The sequence below is a fragment of the Symphalangus syndactylus genome, chromosome 3 (genome assembly GCF_028878055.3).
Source record: "Symphalangus syndactylus isolate Jambi chromosome 3, NHGRI_mSymSyn1-v2.1_pri, whole genome shotgun sequence".
In the NCBI taxonomy this organism is placed as follows: Eukaryota; Metazoa; Chordata; class Mammalia; order Primates; family Hylobatidae; genus Symphalangus; species Symphalangus syndactylus.
In genome coordinates, this window is record NC_072425.2 from 19581655 (window position 1) to 19589035 (window position 7381).

Here is a 7381-nt window from a genome sequence, read left to right on the forward strand (position 1 = left end):
GGAGGCAGAGCTTGTGGTGAGCCAAGATCACGCCACTGCACTCCAGCCGGGGCAACAGAGCCAGACTGCCTCAGCTTCCCAAGTAGCTGGGATTACAGACATGCGCCACCACAGCTGGCTAATTTTTTTATTTTTAGTAAAGACAGGGTTTTGCCATGTTGGCCAGCCTGGTCTTGAACTCATGACTTCAGGTGAACCGCCCACCTCGGCCTCCCAAAGTGCTGGGATTACAGACATGACCCCACTACACCCAGCCCAGACATGAAAATTTTTTTTTATCAATCTGATGTGAAAAAATTAGATTTTTTATCAATCTGAAATATCAATCTGATGCATTTTCACTTATTTTGACTTTCACTTCCTTGATTACTAATCAGTTACACTGATTATAATTCAATGCTAATTCTGGCACCAATACCCCTTTCTAGAACTCCTTTGCTTTCATTTTGACAGAAGCAAATTTGTGGCCCTCAACATACTGAATAAGAGAGCAATTAAGAAACAATGCAGCTGGGTGCGGCCTGTAATCCTAGCACTTTGGGAAGCCACAGCGGGCAGATCACGAGGTCAGGAGTTCAAGACCAGCCTGGCCAATATGGTGAAACTCCGTCTCTACTAAAAAATACAAAAATTAGCCAGCCATCGTGGCGCCTGACTGTAGTCCCAGCCCAGGAGGGAGACTGAGGCAGGAACCCGGGAGGCAGAGGTTTCAGTGAGCCAAGATCACACCACTGCACTCCAGCCTGGGAGACAGAGTAAGACTCCCTCTCAAAAAAAAAAAGAGAAGAAGAAGAACAGAAAAAGAAACAATGCCAGGCGTGGTGGTGCCGACCTATAGTCCTAGCTACTTGGTAAGGCTGAGGCAGGAGGATCACTTGAGTCCAGGAGTTCAAGTCCAGCCTGGGCAATGCAGCAAGACCTTGTTTCAAAAAAAAAGAAGGAAGAAGAAAGAAGGAAGAAGAATGAAGAGAAATAAAACAACCTAGGATCACACAGTAAAAGGTAAAAGAACCTCAGCAAAACAAGAACTTCACCTACAGACTCTCCCTTTTATTACATCATACAAAATGAAGAATAATCAAACCTACATGGCAGCATGTACTAAGAATGATTAAATCCCCATATGAAACCAAATGCTCACAAAAGCACAACACAGTGCTGGGAAATAATTTTCTGTCTTTTAAAAAATGTAAGATGGCCAGGCGCGGTGGCTCACACCTGTAATCCTAACACTCTGGGGGGCCAAGGCAGGCAGATCACTTGAGGTCAGGAGGTTCGAGGCCAGCCTGACCAACATGGTGAAACCCCGTTTCTACTAAAAATATAAAAATTAGCCAGGCAGCACCTGTAGTCCCAGCTACTAGGGAGGCTGAGACAGGAGAATCACTTGAACCTGGGAGGCGGAGGTTGCAGTGAGCCAAGATCATGCCACTGCACTCTAGCCTGGGCAACAGAGCAAGACTCCATCTCAAAAAACAAAAAAAAGTAAGATGAAAAATAAAAGATGAAATTCAACTCAGTATGTATAAGACTATTTGCAAGATTTTAAATGGATGTGCTTTATTCTTAGAAAATACTTAGCTCCTCTAAACTAATTCATTCATTTATTCAGCAAGTATTTATTGAGCACCTACTATGTGCCATCCACTATATTCATTGATTTATTTATTCAGCAAGTATTTACTGAGCACCTATTGTGTGCCATACACTATTCTGGAACAGCAGTGAAGACAAAGTCTCTATTGTCATGAAGCTGACATTCAAGGAGGAAAGAAAAAGATTAAAATACTCAATAAATAAACGTACAAGTGACATAACACCAGATAGAAGCACGCTATAAAGAAAATAAAGGGAAAGAGAACAAAGAATGACAAAGAGAGCGACGTAAGGACACAGAAAGTGACACGGAACATCTCTCCGAGGCAGTGACTTGCAATATGGTGTGTTCAACTCAACATAAACTGTTCCAGTACCAATCATCTGCTTCATAAAATAATTTTCTTCACCTTTTCATACTCCCCCTTCATTTTTTCCAGAAAAAGCATACTGTAGTGGTTTTCTATTATTGCTATTATTTTAGAGGGGAAAAAAATCTCCTACAAGATGTTGACAGGTCATTTACAAACAGGTAAAAATTTCAAGCCACATATAGTCTGAAGAAAATGTTAAGAGAGATTTGTCAGTGAGAAGGCTAATGCCAAAATGAAGCAAATAAGAATTTGAAATGGAATTTCAAGAAAATAACTTACCAACTTTTCAACTCTATAGTATGTTTGCTTTCTATAGCATATGAAAATAAAGGTAATAGCAACAGAAAAATGTCTTTTGGGTTTTTGGTTTTTGTTTTTCTTTTTGAGGCGGAGTCTCACACTGTCTCCCAGGCTGGAGTGCAGTGGCACGATTTCAGCTCATTGCAACCTCTGCCGCCCAGATTCAAGCGATTCTCTGGACTGAGCCTCCCAAGTAGCTGGGATTACAGGTGACTGCCATGGCACCTGGCTAATTTTTGTAGTTTTAGTAGAGACGGGGTTTCACCATCTTGGCCAGGTTGGTTTTGAACTCCTGACCTCATGATCCACCCGCCTCTGCCTCCCAAAGTGCTGGGGATTACAGGCGTGAGCCACCATGTCCGGACATTTTTTTTTTTTTTTTTTTTAATGGAGTTTTGCTCTTGTAGCCCAGGCTGGAGTGCAATGGTGCAATCTCAGCTCACTGCAACATCCGCCACCTGGGTTCAAGCAATTCTCCTGCCTCAGCCTCCCAAGTAGCTGGGATTACACGTGCCCGCCACTATGTCAGGCTAATTTTTGTATTTTTAGTAGAGATAGGGTTTCACCATGTTGGCCAGGCTAGTCTCGAACTCCTGACCTCAGGTGATCCACCCGCCTCGGCTTCCCAAAGTGCTGGGATTACAGGCATGAGAACCATGACTGGCCTGAAAAATATATTTCAAGAGAGAGTCTACTGTTTTTCATTTAAAGATAGAAAAATTAGGGCTGGGTGCAGTGGCTCACACCTGTAATCCCAGCACTTTGGGAGGCCAAGGCGGGATGATCACGAAGTTAGGAGTTTGAGACCAGCCTGGCCAATATGGCGAAACCCTGTCTCTACTAAAAATATAAAAATTAGCTGGGCATGGTGGTGCACTCCTGTAATCCCAGCTTCTCAGGAGGCTGAAGCAGGAGAATTGCTTGAACCCGGGAGGTGGAGGTTGCAGTGAGCCGAGATCACATCACTGCACTCCAGCCTGGGCAACAAGAGTGAAACTCTGTCTCAAAAAAAAAAAAGCCAGGCACAGTGGCTCACGCCTGTAATCCGAACACTTTGGGAGGCCGAGGTGGGCGGATCACGAGGTCAGGAGATCGAGACCATCCTGGCTAACACGGTGAAACCCCGTCTCTACTAAAAATACAAAAAAATTAGCCGGGCATGGTGGTGGGCACCTGTAGTCCCAGCTACTCGGGAGGCTGAGGCAGGAGAATGGCGTGAACCCAGTAGGCGGAGCTTGCAGTGAGCTGAGATTGCGCCACTGTATTCCAGCCTGGGCAACACAGCAAGACTCCGTCTCAGAAAAAAAAAAAAAAAAAAAAAAAATTCCACCTCCGTGATTTAGAGAAAACCAGCAAACAGTAAAATTTCTTTTCACAGGCTTCCATTAGAACTTATAGAGCTGCAATCCCTTGGAACTGGGGAGGTGCCTTAATACAAAAATTTAAAGGCCAACATATTCACTTCTCTTTCTTCTTCCGATTATTTTTTCATTCCCCATTACCCTGAATGAAATATCTATGGTCTATTCTTTCAAAATGACTACTGTGGGCAGGACGCAGTGGCTCACATCAGTAATCCCAGCACTTTGGGAGTCCGAGGCAGGCAGATCACCTGAGGTCAGGACTTTGAGACCACCCTGACCAACATGGTGAAACCTTGCCTCTACTAAAAATATAAAAATTATCCAGGCATGGTGGCTGGTGCCTGTAGTCCCAGCTACTCAGGAAGCTGAGGCACGAGAATCGCTTCAACCTGGGAAGCTGAGGTTGCAGTGAGCGGAGATCATGCCACTGCACCCCAGCCTAGGCAACAGAGCCAGACTCCGTCTCAAAAGCAAAAAAAAAAAAAAAAAAAAGACTACTCTGATCCCATCTAAATCTTTTATCTCCCTGATTATGAAATTCTCTTTCGTCTACACTGTCATCCTGTCTGTCTTCAATGATTCAAATGTTCTTCTAAAGAACCAGATTGCCATTTATGAACTCCTTTTTAAAGAAGGAGTCATGGTGGCCAAGAAGGATATCCACATGCCTAAGCACCCAGAGCTGGCAGACAAGAATGTGCCCAACCTTCATGTCATGAAGGCTGTGCAGTCTCTCAAGTCTCAAGGCTACGTGAAGGAACAGTTTGCCTGGAGACATTTCTACTGGTACCTTACCAATGAGGGTATCCAGTATCTCCGGGATTACCTTCATCTGCCCCCGGAGATTGTGCCTGCCACCCTACACTGTAGCCGTCCAGAGACCGGTAGGCCTCGGCCTAAAGGTCTGGAGGGTGGGTGACTTGCGAGACTCACAAGAGGGGAAGCTGACAGAGATACCTACAGATGGAGTGCTGTGCCACTTAGTGCCGACAAGAAAGCTGAGGCTGGGGCAGGGTCAGCAGCCGAATTCCAGTTTAGAGACGGATTTGGTCGTGGACGTGGTCAGCCATCTCAGTAAAATCGGAGAGGATTCTTTTGAATTGAATAAACTTACAACCAAAAAAAAAAAAAAAAACAGTTATTCTAAGTAGACTTATAAATCCAAAAAACCTTATTTCTATTTCAGGAGTTTGTTTTGTTTTGTTTTGTTTTTTGAGACGGAGTCTCACTCTGTCGCCAGGCTGGAGTGCAGTGGCGTGATCTCAGCTCACTGCAGCATCCACCTCCCGGACTCAAGTGATTCTCTTACCTCAGCCTCCCGAGTAGCTGGGATTACAGGCATGGGCCACCACACCCAACTAATTTTTGTATTTTTAGTAGAGATGGGGGTTCACCATGTTGGCCAGGATGGTCTCGATCTCTTGACCTCAATGATCTGCCCGCCTCAGCCTCCCAAAGTATTTCAGGAGTTCTTAATCTTTTTGTGCATGGACCTCATTGGCAGTTTGGTGAAGCCTATGGTCCCTTTCTCAGATTTCTTTTAAGTGCATAATTAAATACATGTGATTGCAAGGGAAACCAATTATACGGAAATATTAGCAAAACAACAAACTAATATGGTAATAATATATGTACAGCCTTATTATCACATTAAATAACAATGTCTAACGGCGGGTCTAGTAACATCAGAAATTCAAAGAAGTGATAACCATAGGCCGGGCGCCGTGGCTCACGCCTGTAATCCCAGCACTTTGGGAAGCCGAGGCGGGCGGATCATGAGGTCAGGAGATCGAGACCATCCTGGCTAACACGGTAAAACCCCGTCTCTACTAAAAATACAAAAAAAATTAGCCGGGCGTGGTAGTGGGCGCCTGCAGGGGAATGGCGTGAACCCGGGAGGCGGAGCTTGTAGTGAGCCGAGATCGCGCCACTGCACTCCAGCCCGGGCGACAGAGCGGGACTCCATCTCAAAAAAAATATCATAAATGATATTCTGAGCTATCTGCAACTGTAAACATGATACAAAAATATCCGTAATTTTTATTGATGACAAAGTCACAGGCGTTGCTAATGCTACTCTGGCTTATTGTCCACATTCGTAACTGAAGGAAATAATAAGTTTCTGTTAGCAGTCAATAAAAATAATGATGTCATTTTATCCTCCTTCTAGTGAAAGGACCCTTCTAATTCTATCCATCAATGAACTCCAGTTTAAAATCCCTCTCTAGTTCAAAGTCCTGCTCAGAACTGATTTTCATCATAAATTTAAAAATAAAAACACTGATCCCTCCTTTGACCTAGTTCTCATCTGAACCTATCACTATGTCTCCCTGTTTTTATGCACATTTATACACAGAACCCTGTGTGTACTTCTGTGGTTTGCCTAGCCAGCACTCATTACAATTTTGCCAGTCAATAAAAGGTGAAGTTGAAAAAAAAGGGAAACAACCAACAGCTCCCTCACTTCCAGACCTCCGACAGCAAGTGGAAAGATGCCAAGTATAGTGAGTGTCTGTGTTAGGTGGGCTGCCCCCAGACCCGTATGTCCAGCTTGTCAAGCTTCCCCGCAGCACGACATCTTTATCAGCGACACTCAGAAGACATTCCATTTCGTTCTCGCCTCCTATACTCAGTTCCCTACCTGCCGGGCCTCTCGTCTCTGGCCCCCACCCGAGGCCGCCCCGCGGTCCTCCTGTCCCTTCCCATCCCATCCCCCACGCGTCTCTCCCTCTCCTCAGCCCCAGGCCGCCCTGGCTCCTGCGCGCCGCCACATCTCTCCCCTGGGCCTAACCCAGTGTCCCCCGACCCCCACCTCGCCCGACACTGACGGGAAGAGCCCAGGACCCCGGGGTCAGTTGGACCTGACGGCCGGGCAGTCAGAGACAGGCTGCGGCCCTAGGCCGGAGCAACTCGGCCGCGAGGCAGGGAGCCGCGCACCGCGCGCGGGCTAAATCGGGACGCGTACTCACCAAGGGGCTCATGCGCAGGAGGACACGGAGGACTCTGTCGGACCGCCACTCGGCCTCGGAGCCGTCGCCCTCGCCGGTGACTGCCCCCGCCGCCGCTGCCGCCACCTTCACCACTCGCCTGTTGGCTTCCCTGCGTCCTGCAGCGGCGCCGCCGCCACGCCAGCGCGCGTGCGCGGCGCCGCGGGGGCCCCTGGGAGTTGTAGTTCCGCCAGGGCGGCTAGGGGCTCCCACTTCCGCCTTAGGCAGCCCCCCCCCAGGTCAGCTGCCCCCTGAAGCGGTCGTGGGTGTCCGGGTCCGGAATCGTCTTCCGGAAGGTTGTTCACCAGGCCTGGGCCCTGGTTTCCGCCTGCAGTAATGCTGGACGTGAAGAATCCGACTGAGCAAGTATGTGTAAAGCAAAAATGTAGAGCGTTTTATGCTTTCTGTGACAACGCTCAGTTGCCCAGGACACATTATTCGCATGAATGACTCTCTGTCTCTCTTCTCTGTTTCTCTCTCACACATACGCACACACCGCTCACAAACCTCCCTTCCCTTTTTTTTTTTTTTCGAGACAGAGTCTCGCTCTGTCGCCCAGGCTGGAGTGCAGTGGCGCAATCTCGGCTCACTGCAAGCTCCGCCTCCCGGGTTCACGCCATTCTCCCGCCTCAGCCTCCCAAGTAGCTGGAACTACAAGCACCCGCCACCACGCCCGGCTAATTTTTTGATTTTTAGTAGAGACTGGATTTCGCCGTGTTAGCCAGGATGGTCTCGATCTCCTGACCTCGTGATCCGCCCA

At 47.4% G+C, this 7381-nt stretch overlaps 1 protein-coding gene and 1 pseudogene across 42 annotated transcripts in view; one reads left to right on the forward strand and one right to left on the reverse strand.

Annotated features, from left to right (window-relative positions):
• GAPVD1 (GTPase activating protein and VPS9 domains 1) overlaps positions 1–7096 on the reverse strand; it is a 98569-nt gene extending 91473 nt beyond the window's left edge. For 8 of the 42 annotated variants that reach the window (XM_063635948.1, XM_063635965.1, XM_055271078.2 and 5 more), the window contains exon 1: positions 6604–6764. The gene's annotated coding sequence lies outside the window, so the exon portion shown is untranslated. Of the gene's footprint in view, positions 1–4591; positions 4744–6603 lie in introns of those variants that run through there. The other 34 variants (XM_063635969.1, XM_063635960.1, XM_055271075.2 and 31 more) reach the window with 19 other exon arrangements.
• On the forward strand, positions 4167–4769 carry LOC129478457 (small ribosomal subunit protein eS10-like; annotated as a pseudogene).
• Positions 7097–7381: the final 285 nt, after the last annotated feature.